This window comes from Salvelinus sp. IW2-2015, unplaced genomic scaffold, assembly GCF_002910315.2.
Source record: "Salvelinus sp. IW2-2015 unplaced genomic scaffold, ASM291031v2 Un_scaffold1316, whole genome shotgun sequence".
NCBI lineage: Eukaryota > Metazoa > Chordata > Actinopteri > Salmoniformes > Salmonidae > Salvelinus > Salvelinus sp. IW2-2015.
The window spans coordinates 28,912-48,648 of NW_019942838.1; the positions used below are offsets into that span (position 1 = coordinate 28,912).

The following is a 19,737-nucleotide window of genomic DNA, read 5'->3' on the forward strand; positions in this document are numbered from 1 at the left end:
GTTACGGTCCGGTTTAAATATTATCGATTATGTTGGTTAAAAACAACCTGAGGATTGATTATAAAAAACATTTGACATGTTTCTACGAACATTACGGATGTAATGTAACTAAAATTCTGACCCCTAGCGCTAAGAAGTTAACAACAAGCTAAGCTGTGTTTTGGTATATTTCACTTGTGATTGCATGATTATAAATATTTTTAGTAATATTTTGCGCCCTGCAATTCAGCGGTTGTTTAGGAAAATGATCCCGCTAAAGGGATCCGTAGCGCAGGACATTTGACATTTGACATGAGACTGTGAGAGCTGGTAGAAAATGCCGCCTCTTAACAGTGCAAAAGCTCTTACAAAGATTGTAGAACTGGAAGTGCACAAATGAAGTGCTCAACCTCAATCAACATAATGATAAAACTACTTAAACAGGTACAACACTTACACTAAAAGTTGGCTCAAATACAAAATATTTTAAACCATGCCCCCAAATATGTCATTGAGCTCCCACCAGCAAAATGCCTCACCTACATTTCAAAGTACAGTGAATGTAAGGCAAACAAAAACTTATTTTACAACAATACTCTTGGATTGCATCCTACCTTGCAGACCGCTCCTACAAGGTAATATGGAGAAGAACTGTGTCTGCACCACATACTCTCACTACTGGTGTTCTTCAGGGCGTGATTCTAGGCCCTCTCCTCTCCTCTTCACCAAGCCCAAGTCACTTTGTAATATGCTCAAATGGTCTCTCCTATCATTGCTATGACACTCAATTATTGTTCTCCTTACCCCCTGCTGACACCGAGGTGGCGACACGCATCTCTGCGTGCCTGGCAAATATCTTGGATTTCGGCCCACCACCTCAAACTCAACAAGACGAAGCTGCTCTTCCTCCCAGGGAAAAGCCTGCCTGATCCAAGACCTTTCCATCACAGTTGACAACTCCATGGTGTCTCCCTCCCAGAGTGCAATGTCCCTGGACACCCACCTGTCGTTCTCTACAACCATTAAAGCAGTTATTCGCTGCTGCAGGTTCATGCTTTACAACATCCATCGAGTACGACCCAACCCCACACAGGAAGTGTCACAGGTACTAATCCAGACATTTGTCATATCCAGTCTGGACGAATGCAACTCGCTGTTGGCTAATCTCCCAGCTTGTGCTAAACCCCTTCAACTAATCCAGAACTATGAAGCCCGCCTGGTGTTCAACCTTCCCAAGTTCTCCCATGTCACCCCGCTCCTCTGCACACTTCACTGGCTTACAGTCGAAGCTTGCATCCTCTACAAGACCATGGTACTTGCCTATAGAGCAGCAAGAGAAACTGCCCCTCACTACCTTCAGGCTAGGCTCAAACCCTACACCCCAAACGGAGTACTCTGTTCTGCCACCTCTTGGCCCTCACACCCTTATGGCCCGGTAAAAGCTCTCCTCTGTCCTGGCACTACAATGGTGGAATGAGCTTCCTCCTCAAGCTAGAATATAACTTAACTTAAAATAACTTTACTTATTGTTTTACTTATTGTGAACATAATGTTGCTTCTACTGTCTCTTATGACCGAAAATAACTTCTGGACATCAGAACTGCGATTACTCACTGCGGACTGGAAGAAATGTTTTCCTTTAACGAGGCGAACGAGAAGGATATCCTGCTTTCACTGGAACAGGCCCAGATCCACGACTTTTGCATGAAGAAAAGACACAGGAAAAGGGSCGACAGATCGGGTAGCCTTCTGAGAATCTGTAGGCAAGCGAGTAAACTCCCACTGCCATCCGTTCTTCTTGCTAACGTGCAATCATTGGAAAATAAAATTGATGACCTACGATTAAGATTATCCTACCAACAGGACATGCAAAACTGTAACATCTTATGTTTCACCGCAACTTGGCTGAACAACGATACAGACAATATAGAGCTAGCAGGCTTTTCCATACACCGACAGAACAGAGACGCTACCTCTGGTAAGACGAGGGGCGGGGTGTATGTCTATTTGTTAATAACAGCTGGTGAGCGATGTCTAATAATAAAGAAGTGTCGAGGTATTGCTCGCCTGAGGTAGAGTAGCTTATGATAAGCTGTAGACCACAGTATCTACCAAGAGAGTTCTCATCTATATTATTTGTAACGTCTATTTACCACCACAGAACGAAGATGGCACTAACACGAATCTCAACCAACTCTATAAAGCCTTAAGCAAAGAAGAAAATGCTCACCTAGAAGCGGCGCTCCTAGTGGCCATGGACTTTAATGCAGGCAAATTTAAAGCAGATTTTTACCAGAATGTCACATGTGCAACCAGAGAAAAATAAATCCTAGACCACCTTTACTCCACACACAGAGATGCATACAAAGCTCTCCCCCGCCATCCATTTGGCAAATCTGACCATAATTCTGTCCTCCACATTCCTGCTTACAAGCAAAAACTATAACAGGACGTACCAGTGACTCGCTCAATATGGAAGTGGTCAGATGACGCAGATGCTGCACTACAAGACTATTTTGCTAGCAGAAACTGGAATATGTTCCGATTCATCCAATGGCATTGAGGAGTACACCACCTCAGTCATCGGCCTCATCAATAAGTGCATCGACGACGTCGTCCGCACAGTGGCTGTACGTACATATCCCAACCAGAAGCCATGGATTACAGGCAACATCCGCATCGAGCTAAAGGCTGGAGCTGACACTTTCAAGGAGCGGGAGACTAATCAGGATGCTTATAAGAAATCATGCTATGCCCCCAGACGAACCATCAAACAAGCAAAGCGTCAATACAGGATTTAGATTGAATCCTACTACACCGACTCTGACGCTCATCGGGATGTGGAAGGGATTGAAAACTATTATGGACTACAAAGGGAAACCCAGATGCAAGCTGCCCAGTGACGCAAGCCTACCAGACAGGCTAAATGCCCTTTTATGCTCACTTCGAGGCAAGCAACACTGAAGCATGCACAAGAACACCAGCTGTTCTGGATGACTGTGTGATAACGCTCTCGGTATTCGACGTGAACAAAACCTTTAAACAGGTCAACATTCACAAAGCCGCTTGGCCAGACGGATTACCAGGACATGTACTCAAAGGATGGGCGGAACAACTGTCAGGTGTCTTCACTGCCATTTTCAACCTCTCCCTGACCGAGTCTGTAATACCTCCATTTTTCAAGCAGACCACAATAGTCCCTGTGCCCAAGGAAGCATAGGTAACCTGCCTAAATGATTACCGCCCCGTGGCACTCACGTCGGTAGCCATGAAGTGCCTTGAAAGGCTGGTCATGGCTCACATCAATAGTATCCTCCCGGACACCCGAGACCCACTCCAATTCACATACCGCCCCAACAAATCCACAGATGACGCAATCTCAATTGCACTCCACACTGCCCTTTCTCACTTGGACAGAAGGAACACCTACAGTATGTGAGAATGCTGATCATTGACTACAGCTCAGCGTTCAACACCATAGCACCCACGAAGCTCATCACTAAGCTAAGGACTCTGGGACTAAACACCTCCCTCTGCAACTGGATCCTGGACTTTGACAGGCTGCCCCCAGGTGGTAAGAGTAGGCAACAACACGTCTGCCACGCTGATCCTTAACACTGGGGCCCCTCAGGAGTGTGTACTCCCTCCTGTATTCCCTGTTCAATACCATGACTGCGTGGCCAAGCACGACTCCAACACCATCATTAAGTTTGCTGACAACACAACAGTGGTGGGCCTGATCACCGATAACGAGACTGAGGAGGTCAGAGAACTGGCAGTGTAGTACCAGGACAACAACCTCTCCCTCAATGTGAGTAAGACAACGGAGCTGATTGTGGACTACAGGAAAAGGTCCCTATTAACATCGGCGGGCTGTAGTGGAGGTGTCCACATCACCAACAAACTATCATGGTCCAAACATACCAAGACAGTTGTGAAGAGGGTACGACAACCTTTTCCCCATCTGGAGACTGAAAAGATTTGGCATGGGACCCCAGATCCTCAAAAGGTTCTACAGCTGCACCATCGAGAGCATCCTGACCGGTTGCATCACCGCCTGGTATGGCAACTGCTCGGCATCTGACCGTAAGGCGCTACAGATGGTAGTGCGAATAGAGGAAAGCCCATAAAATTGTCAGAGACTCCAGTCACCCAAGTTATAGACTGTTTTCTCTGCTACTGCTCGGCAAGCGGTACCAGAGCGGAAAGTCTAGGACCAAAAGGCTCCTCAACAGCTTCTACCCCCAAGCCATAAGACCGCTGAACAATTAATAAAATCGCAACCGGACAATTTACATTGACCTCCCCCCTCCCATTTGTACAGTGCTCCTACTCGCTGTATATAATCGAAGCATAGTCACTTCACCCCCACCTACATGTACAAATTACCTCAACTAACCTGTACCCCTGCACACTGACTYGGTACCGGTACCCCCTGTATATAGTCTCGTTATTGTTATTCTTATTGTGTTACTTTTATTATTACTTTTTATTTTAGACTACTTGGTAAATATTTTCTTCTTCTTGACCTGCACTGTTGGTTAAGGGATTGTAAGTAAGCATTTCACGGTAAAGTCTACACTTGTTGTATTCGGCGCATGTGACAAATAAAGTTTGATTTGATTTGAGAGTTCCTACCCATCTTCCAAAAAGATCTGAAACCTTTTCAAAGAGTATCTATATAATCCCTCCCCTTTGCATCCCCTCACCCCCCCTGTACATTTTTTTACTTTTTATGGCTGCAGGGGTAGTATTGAGTAGCTGGATGAAAGGTGCCCATTTCAAACGGCCTCGTACTCAATTCTTGCTCGTACAATATGCATATTATTATTACTATTGGATAGAAAACACTCAAGTTTCTAAAACCGTTTGAATTATATCTGTGAGTAAAACAGAACTCATTTTGCAGCAAACTTCCTGTCAGAAAGTGAAAAATCTGAAATCGAGGCTCTGTTCCAGGAGCTCCCTATTCATTTGCTTGAAATCTATGGATATACATGCACTTCATACGCCTTCCACTAGATGTCAACAGGCAGTGAGAGGTGAAATGGGGATTCTAGCTATTTCTATGGTCAAAAGAGACCTCTTGGAACGACATGACCCCAATTTCCTTTGTTCAGGAAGACGCGGGAAGTACATCAGCATTGGCTCCTGAAAAGCTTTCGTTATAGACTCCTAATATCTCCGGCTTTGATTTTATTAGATAAATGTGATAATATCATCGTAAAGTATGTTTTTTCAATATAGTTTTATCAGATTATTGACATTTTTTTGGGAGTTTTGGCGTGTTCCGTTCTCTGCGTTTGGTGACGATGGAGAGCTTCGCGCCACTTGGCTAGTTTTGGCTGCTAATTCAGACGAAGAGGACATTCTAAATCCAAACAACGATTATTCTGGACAAAGGACCACTTGTACAAGATTCTGATGGAAGCTCACCAAAAGTAGGACCCATTTATGATGTTATTTCGTATTTCTCTCAAATGTTTAGTTTTATTTTCCGCACAGATTTTGGGCGCTGTCTCGCTATAACGTAAGCTGTATGTCGTACTAAAGTTATTTTTTAGAATTCTAACACGGCGATTGCATTAAGAACTAGTGTATCTTTAATTTGCTGTCCAACATGTATTTTTTAGTAATGTTTATTAGTTATTAGTTATAGTTATTTGGTCAGAATAGGTGAGTGTCAGAAATATATCCGGAGATTCTGGAAAATATCCGGAAAATCTGGAAAAAAGTTGCTACATGTTCACAATGTATAACCACGGATTTCAGCTCTAAATATGCACATTTTCGAACAAAACATAAGTATATTGTATAACCTGATGTTATAGGACTGTCATCTGATGAAGCTTATCAGGTTAGTGAAAAATTATATATCTTTTGCTGGTTTTTCACGATCGCTAACTTTTGCAGCTGATAAATGGGTTGTGTTTTTGGCTATTGTGGGAGGCTAATATAATGCTATATTGTGTTTTCGCTGTAAAACACTTAAAAAAATTGGAAATATTGGCTGGATTCACAAGATGTTTGTCTTTCATTTGCTGTACACCATGTATTTTTCATAAATGTTTCATGATGAGTATTTAGGTATTTCACGTTGGTCTCTGTAATTACTCTGGCTGCTTCGGTGCTATTTGAGATGGTAGCTGCAATGTAAAACTGATTTATACCTGAAATATGCACATTTTTCGAACAAAACATAGATTTTTTGTATAAATCCTCTTATCAATAGAGGGGGCGCTCATTCTGCAGCAAACTTCATGTCAGGAAGTGAGAATTCTGAAATCGAGGGCTCTGTTCCAGGGTCAGTTTATTAATTTGCATGTAACCTATGGGTCTACATGCACTGCATACGCCTTCCCCTAGATGTCAGTAAGCAGTGAAAATTTGAATGTGGTGTATAGCTCTATCTGGGGCAGTATAAAAGGTCTTGGAACGGAAGGTCCGGCCTTTTCACCGGTTGGCCTGACGCAGGAAGGATCTCAGCATGGCGTCCAGAAAAGCTTTCGTTTTAGAAGTTAGATTTATCCGGCTCTGATTTTATTTTATTTGTGTTAAAAACATCATAAGGTAGTTATTTTAAACGGACTTATAGCAGTTTATATCAGTTGATTGCGATTTTCTGGAATTTCTTTGTCATGCGTTATCGTGAGTTGGACACTGCTGCGCCACATGGCTAGCGTTAGCTGCTAATTCTACAGATGAAGAGGACATTCTAAAAGCAAACAACGATTATTCTGGACAAAGGACAACTTGTACAAGATTCTGATGGAAGATCAGCAAAAAGTAGGAACCATTTATGATATTATTACGTATATCTGTCGAAAATGTGTAGACCATATTCCGCCCAGATTTCGGGCCCTATCTCGCCTATAATGTAAGGTGTATGTCGTACTAAGGTTATTAAAAAAAATCKAACATAGCGGTTGCATTAAGAACTAGTGTATGTTTAATTTGCTGTCCAACCTGTATTTTTTTAGTCAAGTATATGAGTAGTTATTTGATTAGATGGTGTGATTGTCAGAAATAGATCCGGATTATTTTGTGCAGTTTGGCTAGTATACACATTGTTCAACCACAAATTGTACCGCTAAATATGCACATTTTCGACCAAACCATATATGTATTGTGTAATATGATGTTATAGGACTGTCATCTGATGAAGTTTTGAGAAGGTTAGTGAAAAAATGTATATCTTTTGCTGGTTTATTCGCTATCGCTAACGTGCCTTGTTGCAATGCTGTTGTGTGGCTGGCTACTGTAGTAAGCTAATATAATGCTATTTGTGTTTTTGCCGTAAAACACTTAAAAAATCTGAAATATTGGCTGGATTCACAAGATGTTTGTCTTTCATTTGCTGTACACCGTGTATTTTTTATAAATGTTTTATGATGAGTATTTAGGTAATTCACGTTGGTCTCTGTAGTTATTCTAGCTGTTTTTTGAGAGCTGTGATGGTGGCTGTAATGTAAAACTATGATTTATACCTGGAATCTGCACATTTTTCTAACAAAACATATGCTATACAATAAATATGTTATCAGACTGTCATCTGATGAAGTTGTTTCTTGGTTAGTGACTATTTATATCTTTATTTGGTCGAATTTGTGATAGCTACCCATGCAGTAAAAAAATGGTGGGAAAAAAAAGTTGGGTCGTTTGCTATCGTGGTTAGCTAATAGAAATACATATTGTGTTTTCCCTGTAAAACATTTAAAAAATCTGAAATGATGGCTGGATTCACAAGATGTGTATCTTTCATCTGGTGTCTTGGACTTGTGATTTCATGATATTTAGATGCTAGTATTTACTTGTGGCGCTATGCTAGGCTATGCTAGTCAGCTTTTTTACTGATGAGGGTGCTCCCGGATCCGGGATTGTGACCAAGTAGAAGATAACATGTTATAAGACTGTCATCTGATGAAGTCGTTTCTTGGTTAGTTTGGTTGGTTCTTGGTTAGTTTGGTTGGTTTTGTGCATGCTACCTGTGCTGTGAAAAATGTCTGTGCTTTTTTGTATTTGGTGGTGAGCTAACATAAATATATGTGGTGTTTTCACTGTAAAACATTTWAAAAAAAATTGGACATGTTGGCTGGATTCACAAGATGTTTATCTTTCATTTGCTGTATTGGACTTGTTAATGTGTGAAAGTTAAATATTTCTAAAAAATATCTTTTGAATTTGGCGCCAAGATAATCTATCCACCTGTGGCATATAAAGAAGCTGATTAAACAACATAATCATTACAGAGGTGCACCTTGTGCTGGGGAAAATAAGGCCACTTTAAAATGTACTGATTGCAGTAATGTCCATCAGAGCTGTTGCTAGAGAAAGTAATGTTAATTTCTCTACCATAGACTACCTCCAATGTCGTTTTAGAGAATTTGTCAGTACGTCCAACCGGCCTCACAACCACAGACCATGTGTAACCACGCCAAGCCAGGACCTCTAAATCCGGGTTCTTCACTCTTCACTTCTTCAATGTGGGTTTGCAAGACTGGAGAATATCTGCACAAACTGTCAGAAACAGACTCCGGGAAGCTCATCTGGGTGATCGTTGTCATCACCATGGTTTTGACATGACTGCAGTTTGGCGTCGTAACCGACTTCAGTGGGMAAATGCTCACCTTGGATGACCACTGGCACGCTGGAGAAGTGTGCCCTTCACGGATTAATCCTGGTTTTAACTGTACCGGGCAGATGGCATTGTGTGGGCGAGCGGTTTGCTGATGTCAGCGTTGTAAACAGAGTGCCACCTTGTGGTGTTATGGACAATGAACACTGCATTTTATAGATGGAAATTTGAATACACAGCGATACCATGATGAGATCCTGGGGCCCATTGTTGTGCAATTCCTCTGTCGCAATCGCATGATAATGCACAGACCCATGTCTCAAGGATCTGTACACAATTCCTGGAAGCTGAAAATGTCCCAGTTCTTCCAAGGCCTGTACACTCAACAGACATGTCACCCATTGAGAATGTTTGGGATGCTCTGGACCAACGTGTACGACAGCGTGTTCTAAAATTCCACAGACCACAGTCAACAGCCTGATCAACTTTATGCGAAGGAGATGTCGCACTGCATGAGGTAAAAGGTGGTCACAGCAGATACTGACTTTTTTTTTTTTATCCACACCCCTGCCTATTGTTTTAAGTTATCTGTGATCAACAATGCATGTCTGCATTCCAAGTCAAGTAAAATCCATAGATTACGGTCTAGAGTACGAAAATATTTAAATTGACTGATTTCCTTATATGACCTGTAAATTGTTTCATGTTACATTTAATATTTTTGTTCAGTGTAATAGTCAAATCATAGTGTAAAAGCAGGTATGCTGTTTTCTGGTGTTTGTGGTGGAAAACTGAGTGGGTCGAGCATAAGAGGTCAACCCTGTTACCCATAGACAGGCTAGACATTTGTCAAAGGCCTAGGCCCAAAATTGATTTTCCGGTGTTTCATATATACAGTCAGGTCCATAAATATTTGGACATTGACCAAGTTTTTATTATTTTAGCTGTCTACCACAGTATATTGGAGTTGACATTAAATAATGAAAATTAGCTGAAAGTGCAGCTTTAATTTGAGAGTATTTACATCCAAATCAGTGAACGGTGTAGGAATTACAGCACTTTTTATATGTGGTCGTCCCCCCCTTTTTAAGGGACCAAAAGTAATTGGACAATTGGCTGCTCAGCTATTCCATGGCCAGGTGTGTGTTTTTCCCTCAATAGTTCATTTACAAGTAAGCAGATAAAAGKTCTAGAGTTGATTTCAAGTGTGGAAATTGCATTTGGAATCTGTTGATGTTACCCCCGATATGAAGTCCAAAGATCTGTCACTGCCAGTGAAGCAAGCCGTCATTAGGCTGAAAACTCTAAACAAACCCATCAGAGAGATAGCAAAAACATTAGGTGTGGCCAAATCAACTATTGGGTTTTTAAAAATTAAAGAACACACTGGTGAGCTCAAGAACACCAAAAGGCCCAGGAGACCACGGAAAACAGCTGTGGAAAGCACTGGTGAGCTCAGGAACTCCAAAAGGCCCAGGAGACCACGGAAAACAGCTGTGGTGGATGACAGAAGAATTATTTCCCTGGTGAAGAAAAACCCCTTCACAACAGTTAGCCAGATCAATAACACCCTCCAGGAGGTGGGCAGATGAGACAAAGATCAACTTGTACAAGAATGATAGGAAGAGAAGAGTATGGAGAAGGGAAGGAACTGCTCATGATCCGAAACATACCACCTCATCTGTGAATCATGGTGTAGATAGTGTTATGACGTAGGCATATGTGGATGCCAATGGAACTGGTTCCCTTGTATTTATTGATGATGTGACTGCTGACAAAAGCAGCAGGATGAATTCTGAAGTGTTTAGGGCTAGATTATCTATTCAGATTCAGCCAAATGTTTCAAAACTAATTTGACGGAGCTTCACAGTGCAGATGGACAATGACCCGAAGCATAATGCGAAAGCGACCCAATACTTTTTTAAGGCAAAGAAGTGGAATGTTCAGCTGACCTGAATCCAATTGAGCTTGCATTTCACTTGCTGAAGGCAAAACTGAAGGATAAACGCCCCAAGAATAAGCAGGAGCTGAAGACAGTTGCAGTAAAGGCCTGGCAGAACATCACCAGGGAAGACATTGTTTAAAATAATTTGGTCTTTTGGTCTCAATAAGGAATTGAGACCAAAAGCTCAAGAGAAGTTTCAAGTGTTTAATACCAAGGATACAGTCAGTGGAGTGCATACATTTAGAAAGTTCACAACACATGTTATACTCACCCCTTGTAGGCGTCACCTCCCCAGCTATACATTTTATGACCCCAATGAGTTACCCTCCTTTCCCCTGTGAAATGTCCATGGTCCTCTCTTTGTTTAGCTAGATGTCAGAATCACACCCCGTCCATCTTCTGTTCTGGGCCTGACCCTGCTCTCTGATCCTAGGCAATTTCCTCTTATCTTATTCGTTCAACCTTTCTAAATTAGCATACAAACAGTTTCATGGACTAAACTCCATTAATACTCACAGTAATCTTGTGCTAAACAGGATACAAATAAACTACAGTTTAACTTGAAACATGTTACATTTGAACAGAATCCATCAAAACACAGCATCTGGTGATGTCTATGGGTTCCAGACTTCAGGCAGTCATTGACTGCAAATGATTTGCAACCAAGTATTAAAACTCACTATTTAATTTATGATTATGTTAGTTTTTCCAATTACTTTTGAGCCACTCAAGGCTCTTCCTAGAGCTGGCCGCCCAGCCAAACTGAGCAATTCGGGGGAGAAGGTCCTTCGTCAGGGAGGTGACCAAGAACCCAATGGTCACTCTGGCAGAGCTCCAGAGCTACTCTGTGGAGATGGGAGAATCTTCCACCAGGATAACTATCTCTGCAGCACTCCACCAATCAGGCCTTTATGTTAGTGTGGCCTGACCTCAGTAATAGGCATATGACAGCCCTCTTCGAGTTTGCCAAAAGGCACCTAAAGGACTCAGACCATGAGAAACAAGATTCAATGGTCTCATGAAACTCTTTGGCCTGAATGCCAAGCGTCACGTCTGGAGGAAACCTGTCACCATTCCTACGGTGAAGCATGGTGTTGGCAGCATCATTCTGTGTTTTCTTTTATATGGCAGGGACAGGAAGACTAGTCAGGATCGAGGGAAAAATGAATGGAGCAAAGTACAGAGAGATCCTTGATGAAAATCTTTTCCAGAGCACTCAGGACCTCATACTGGGGGAAAGGTTCACCTTCCAACAGGACAATGACCCTAAGCAAACAGCCAAGACAATGCAGGAGTGGCTTTGGGACAAGTCTCTGAATGAACTTGAGTGGGCCAGCCAGAGCACGGAATTGAACCCGATCGAACATCTCTGGCGAGACCTGAAAATAGCTGTGCAGCAACGCTTCCCATCCAACCTGACAGAGCTTGAGAGGATCTCCATCTACAATGGGTTCAGGGGCAGAACAACAGATTTTTACCTTGTCAGCTCGGGAATTCGATCTAGCAACCTTTCGGTTACTGTCCCAACACTTTAACCGCTAGGCTACCTGCCGCCCCGAAGAAAGAATAAGGCTGTAATGTAACACAATGTGTAAAAAGTCAAGGGGTCTGAATACTTTCCAAATACACTATATATGCTTCAGTCTACTAATTATACAAATAGGCCTCATATTTCAAAATTCTAATAAAATTCTCTAGCCTATACTTTGTAGGACGCATGTTCTGCAGCAGAATCATATGTTCTCTCCCTGCTTTATCATGGTTTGAACGATGTGCATAATTCCAGTTTATATAATATAGTATAATACAATACAGTACAGTCATACAGTTCACACTCAAAAAGATTAGGCTACTGGAGCTAGTTGCATTTATTTACCCAACAGAGCATATAGCGAACTACATCTATTTATATTTTTCTGTCATGCATAATGTGCAGTAGCCTGTATCATATACTTTATGTATTGGATAACTGCACAATGATTTGAGCTTTTTTGGGCTTGGTCTCATTAAATGTATTTAATGTAGGGCTTGAATTTTAGATCAAATCTCTAATCAAATCCAAACATAGGTGTCACGTTCCTGACCTGTTTTCTGTTTTGTATGTGTTAGTTGGTCAGGGCGTGAGTTGGGGTGGGCATTCTATGTTATGTGTATCTATGTTGGTTAATGGGTTACCTGATATGGTTCTCAATTAGAGGCAGGTGGTTTACGTTTTCCTCTGATTGAGAACCATATTTAGGTAGGTTGTTTCACATTGTTTGTTGTGGGTGGTTGTCTCCTGTGTCTGTGTCATTATTGCACCATACGGGACCGTATCGTTCGTTCGTTTTATGTAGTCTATTTTCCTGTTCGTGCGTTCTTCGTGTTATGTAGTTCGTTTGTTCAGGTCTGTTGACTTCGTTTATTATTTTGTATATTCTCAAGTGTGTTTAGTTTGTCTTGTTTAATAAATATAATGTCAAATTACCACGCTGCGTTTTGGTCATCCGATCCTTCTCGCCTCTCCTCGTCTGATGAGGAGGACGAAGTAGAAGAGCGTTACAATAGGCCTATTTATATGCTTTATAATGCTTTGAGTGACACATCCCGGTTTTGGCGGGAAATAACRTGTTACCCGGGAGAAAAGTKATTTATTCTCGGAATAGATTGTTACCCAGAATAGATTTAATGTTTTTTTTTGGTGAAGGTTGCATTCAATTTCGTCTCCCTGTTGCACACAATAAGCTTCCATTTCCCCTGCCACAAGTGGATTTATGGCTGATTTTAGATGATTGTCAACCCTGTTACTTTATTTGGCACTTAATTTATAACCTCTTAAATTGGGATTTTTTTTATTTTTATGAATTGAACATGTGATAGAATGTGAAAATGAGGTGAAATCAAAAATGAAGAGAAGTTATACATATCAAAAGGCACCGAATTGGTAGAATGACCCAAGTGCTGTTTAAAAGCCCATTGCTTTTGGAAGTGTTGGTATAGTCATTTTTGCCCTGCCAGTTGACCACAGGAACTTATCGGCGGAATCACCTAGGCCCAGTTTTTCAAAAGTGATCTATTCGGATTTCTGCTATCGGATAGGATTAAATGCATAAAAATAAAATGGGAGTCCCCATTCAAGTCAATGATTCTCTGTTCTATTCATTCTGTTGCTATGCATTTAATCCTATTGGATAGGCAAAATCCAGATGGATAACTTTTGAAAAACTAGGCCCTAGAGTAAGAAAGGAATTCTTCCCTTCATATGAACATTGCACAGATACACACAAGGTGATCCTGTACTACGCTATTGAATTTTAAAAGAATGCAACCTGGGAGGCCTGTGAGTTACAAAATCTGGTATAGGCCCCTCTTAAGAGGAACCAAATTTCCCTTAAAGACAGAACTTGTCCATCCTGCTCTCCTTTGTTTTCCTTTTTTCAAATTTCTGCTCTATTCTTCTTCTTCTTCCAGACTTACAGGTTGGGCCGCCGCCATCATTTACTCTTTTCCTCTCTGCCTGGGATGACTGGATAGATTCCAAACCTGAAGGTTAAAGACACAAAAGCAAAAGCAAAWTCAAAACGGTGCATCCAGGCAGCTGATGTAGAAAGCTATACCGACTAAAGAAAACAAAACCTTTTTATCGGGTTCTCTTTAGCCGGTATGGCTACTGAACTAGGCCTACAGAATGTGCTTGTAGCCTAAACTCATTTGCCTATGTCTAATGGCATGACATTGGAATGTTGAACGCTGATAAAACTTTGGCTTACATTCTGACCACACCACTCGCATCGCGTGCGCGATCGTTGCAACATAAATGTACACTTACATGTTATTCAATCATTGCACCCACACTACTCGGCGCGCCAAAGAGCGTCTGAGTTGCCAAGCACTAAAATAGAAGTCAGTTCTATTTGTGACGTTGAACGCGGAGCAAGTCCTGCCTCTCCCATCTCCTCATTGGTTTATAGAAGCAGATACGTACGTGCCATCTCCTCATTGGTTATACCCACGTGGGTGATTGAAAGATGAACTCAGGTCGGTCGGTCGTCATGGTAATACTTTGAAAGTTAGATGCCAATCGCCATAAAAAGTCCAAAGAAGAAAAAGCCTGGAAGGAGGAGAGATGACTAGAAACAATTTGGTTGACCGTTCTTTGTGTGGATTGTCTGAGTAGAGGACCTTGTCCATTTCAGGTAAAATAAGAACTCAACCTTGAGCTTTTTAGCTATCAACAGCAAGCTAGCTAGCTAAATTGCCATAAATGTTTAATGCTTTTTGACCTGTCCCCAAATTAATATAATTGGTTCAGAGTTTGTTTTAATATTTCAACCTGCGTGTCGTGATCACGTTTGGTGTGGGGGGGCAAAATTAATTTGTGCACGATGGCGCAGTTGGACGCACGCGTCCGGTTTGGGCATGGTATTAGGCTACCTATTTTATTGTTGAATGATAGTCTAAACCTAAGCAGAATAGCTCTACATCAACTAACTTAGCTAGTCAGATTGGAGAAAAAATCTTGAAGGTCAGATGGCTGAACTCCTATTTGTACATCTATTGCTGAACTGCCCCTGATATTGCCTAGACCTTGGCAGGCATCAATCACTTTTGATTTTAACACCTTATCACCTCATTGATACAAGTGATTGTAAATGAATGATTAGGCTATAATATTGATAATTGTCCCAAATATTTACTGTGTTGTAAACTATCAAAACAATATCACTCTCAATTCGTGCAAATATGTACAAAAAGTATTTCAGCAGATTCTGTGCGTTTTTGTGTGGATTCATTGGTGTGAAAATACACATGTTGGAAAATAATTTTTTGAGGGGAAAAGTTTGGAACAATTTTTAGAAGGTTTTTTGACCAATGCATTTTGGGCAATGGTAGCCTAGTGGTTAGAGCATTGGGCCAGTAACTGAAAGGTTGCTTGATCGAATCCCCGAGCTGACAAGGTAAAAATCCGTAAATGTAAATAAGAATTTGTTCTTATCTGACTTGCCTAGTTAAATAAAAACCTTCCTTTTTTTGTCCCACATTTATGTACACTAGAAAACAAATGTGTTAACAACCCAGTATTGTTCATCAACTAGGTTGTCACCTAAATAGCTATTATACTGTATAATAGTAGCCTTACGTTTATTTATTTTTATTATTTATGCCAATGCTGTTTTCTATGCTTGTTTTCATTTAATACTTTGGGATACTGGTCCTGTCGGATTTTATAAGGGTTGCCAGATTGGAATAGAAAGCTGTATTTGTCAGATCTTTGTGTTGTATTGATGAAGGTATTTAATTGGGGAATGGGGCTACATTTTCATGATGGGAAATTAATTCATCAATAAATGTGGGRAAACAGAAGACCTGCAAAATAAATCTGTTTGGTTTATATTCCCCTGGTGCAACCGCATGGTATTTGCAACTATAACGAGTCTGGACTATGATCAATTAAGCCATATCAATGCCGTTAAACAGGTTCATGGTAAATAATGAATTATGTTGGCTTACACTTATGGCACTTCCAAGGCTGTTTCATGATGATTATTACACTCGTGTCAATCATGTTATATACTTAGGCTGTTGTAACAAGACATATGCCAGCATTGTAGGCCTACTGCCTCTGCTCTGAGGCCTACTAGGCTTTGATGGCAATGGCCGTTAGAGCTCACTTTGCCACGTATGAGACCTGGTTAGAGTCCTGTTGCAGTTTTCACTTTATTGTGTTACATTGGTGGCAGTGTTGAGATTCTGTCCAGCTCATGTCTAGTTATGTGATCTAGTAGTGGAAAAATTCTGTTTTTCTACATTGTGTACATTGTGTTGGGTGTAATTACATTGACATCAATCGGCGTGATGGATAGAAGTAGTCACTCCAAGTGTGATCAAGCCTTACATCAGTTGCATGAAGCTAAATGGAAAGTGCAATGCCCTGCCCAGTTATTCAGAAGAAAATCCTTTCCATCTAATTTACTTAAGTTAACTTGTAGCGGTATTAATTAGAGAAAGGTAAAGAAGATTTTGTTCGGGCGCCAGGCAGGTATTAACCCTGCCGAAAGAAAAGCATAGTAGAACAGCGAGAGTACCACTACCAGACCCACACACATCAACAGAAGAGACTGCCTAGAGTGTAGCCTGTTGACCAGATAGCCAGCGGAGAGAAAAAGAATACACACCCTATAGATCACACATCACATCACAGTCCTTCCACAATTCTTGGTAACCCCACCAAACATACCTCATATAACAATAATGGCAGAGCAAATAAACAGCAACTTCATACAATAACAAATGAACCCAGTCATCACCCAGAGGATTTGCAATAGTTTGTATTTTCTTCCTGGGAAGGAGTGCAGAGKGTATGMATGTGTGGTGTTCATATACACACTAGTCCAGCTCCAATGAAACTTCAATGTACTTAGGAAATAGAGTCAGTTGCAGTGTAAAGCACTGGACCATAGCGGGAAGAGAAAGAGAGAAAGGGAACAAGAGAGGGCTTAGCTGTGGTCTTGAGGTTGCAGGTATCCGGTCTGACTGTCCGATGGTATGTTGGGTTGTAGTTGAACGCTTCGCAACAAATGTTGCTACTAATCCATTTGATCCATAATCCTCGCGGTCCCAAATGAGAACAACCACGTCGTTGAGCGATCACACCGAGGATTGTTCCAAACACTGTACAACCACATACGCTGAAGTTAAACAAACAAACAAACTCTGCAGCATAACACACACAACCAAAACTGTCGCCCCAATCAATAGCTCCTTCCCTGAATAGAGCTTAACGAGCTCTTTTATCTCCTCCTTCCTTACTGCTCATGCTCTCTTAAAGTGGCAGCGCACGGTGAAGGCTCCGTGCAGGATTTCGCCACAAACTTACCAGTGTGGACCCAAAACAACCACATTCTACACCTTTACAAACTACCTGTTTAAAGTGTTATTACAACTATGGTGTTCTTTTGTTACTGAAGCTTACAGTATATATCAAATAACCTGACAATAATCATCATATGGGTAGACACGTAATGTAAGTGTGTTATGCAGCAAAACACAACTATCCTTTTTTTAATCCAAACCAGTATTATGAATTACTGTTGACCCATCCTGTTCTGATCTAATGAGATGAATATAGGATTTTATACGGCCTAGAATCAAGCCCTTCCCAGTCATAAAGGACAAAGCTAGGTCCCTCTTGGTTCTCATTAGCTAAGACTGAACTTATATGTCAGACACTCCTATACCACTTTGTCCAACATGTAATACAGCAGGGGTTGGAAATAAACCCGTTTTAAGGTGATATAACTTGTATCATTATTATAGGGATGTGAAACGCACAGCTGAATGGCTTCAGACTGAGCATTTCTCACTGGAAATGTCTGCTGACATTGAACATAGCTTTGGGTTAGGGTATTTAATTCATTTCAGACTCTCATATACCACTATTCCTAACATCTTATACCCCAGAGGTTGTAAATAAACCCTTTTTAAGGAGAAATAACTTGTATCATTATTATGGGGCTGTAAAATCCATAGCCGAATTGCTTCAGACTGAGCATTTGGTACCACTTATTTACGGAGAGCAATTTCCGTTTTATATCAGGTAGTGTCCATTTATTTACAGTAGTGTGTTAATTAACTATTGCTTTCTTCAGTTGAAATACAAATATGTAAAAAAAAAAAAAAAAAAAGCCAAATATACAAAAAGCTAAAGCAAGCAGAGATGTAAACCTATTTAACCATGCTAATCATTACTGAAACATGCAAACTACAAACATTTAACCAGTTAAAGATAATGAATACATGACAACTAGAAATAAACATTTTATAAAAAAATATTATTAAAAAGTCAAGTTGGCTATAACATGAGTACATAGAAAGTGAGTTGTGTGTAAGTGTTTGTGTGTGTTTATGTGCATTATGGTCCCGTGTGGCTCAGTTGGTAGAGCATGGTGCTTGCAACGCCAGGGTTGTGGGTGCATTCCCCACGGGGGGACCAGGATGAATATGTATGAACTTTCCAATTTGTAAGTCGCTCTGGATAAGAGCGTCTGCTAAATGACTTAAATGTAAATTATGGTGTGTATTATAATTTTCCCATCATAAAAATATATCAGCATTCCCCAATCAAATACCTTCATCGATACCACAATAAAACCCCAGAAAAATCTGTMTTTTTCTCCAATCCGGCAACCCTCATAAAATTCGACATAGCCTTGTATAAAGTGCATTAAAACGAAATGGCGTAATAACATGAAAAAGTGGAGCCTTGTATTAAATTCATAACGAAAAAAATTGTGTAATGTAGGCTCCACGAAATATGAAATGCGTTATGAAGAAAATAATGTAGGCCTACTGTTGCCTACATATAAATAAATGAGGGACACAAAGAATAGACAGTGTAGAACAACTTTGCCCATCATGCATTGCTCTAATAATGTTCTAAAGATTGTTCCAAAGTTTTCCACCCAAAAAAGATTTACCTATGAATGAAGTCACACAAAATGGGTGTCTTTTCACACAAATAAGCCTCCCAAACGCGCACAAAATCTTCTGAAATTCTTTTTGTACATATTTGCATGAATTGAGTGTGAGATTGTGTTGCAACTATACGCTACGTTAGGGTAGGCCTATTGTGTGCCTGCAAAGTAGCTGGTTATACCTTTCACTCATGCAGTCATCATAATACATACATTTGAAAAATTGCTCTGGTAACTTGTTAATTATGAGCCTGTAAAACGAAGGACTCAAGAGTAATCTTTTTTTTATTTTTTAAGTAGGCCTACATCTTGACTTACATCATTCATGACCTTGTGGGCAACAACACATACATTCACCGATGTCAACCAAGCTTCTGATGCCGTAACATATGTGGTTTATTTTTACATCGACTGGAATATATTCAGACTTCTGAATGGAARATTCATTAAGCTTTTAGACTAGCCTAATTATGGCGCATTCAAAGCTGTCTCATGATTTTGCACTCTATCAGGAAATCAAACTATCTTCTTTATTTGCATCGTTTTTGCCAAGGGAAGTTTGAGTGCTGTGTTTCAAGCGCACACTGACAATGAAAAACATAATCACCAACTACTCCGCACCTGGCTGTGCTTCTTATATCAGGTTTCAAGCAAGACATCTGACAAACACAGACTCAACTGTAAACAGACCGAAGGAAATCATAGCTGAAGGAAACAAACCATATGTAAACACAATTAAGGATAGGCAACACTATTAATTGGATAGGCTACATTCAATATCCAAA

General features: G+C 40.7%; 1 protein-coding gene across 2 annotated transcripts in view; it reads right to left on the bottom strand.

Moving 5' to 3' along the window:
* The window catches only part of LOC112070413 (tyrosine-protein kinase SRK2-like), a 37,441-nt gene that overhangs the window by 17,490 nt on the left and 214 nt on the right, over nucleotides 1-19,737 (bottom strand). The window contains exon 2 of one of the 2 annotated variants that reach the window (XM_024137824.2): nucleotides 13,956-14,021. The gene's annotated coding sequence lies outside the window, so the exon portion shown is untranslated. Of the gene's footprint in view, nucleotides 1-13,955; nucleotides 14,180-19,737 lie in introns of those variants that run through there. The other variant, XM_070438959.1, reaches the window with a different exon arrangement.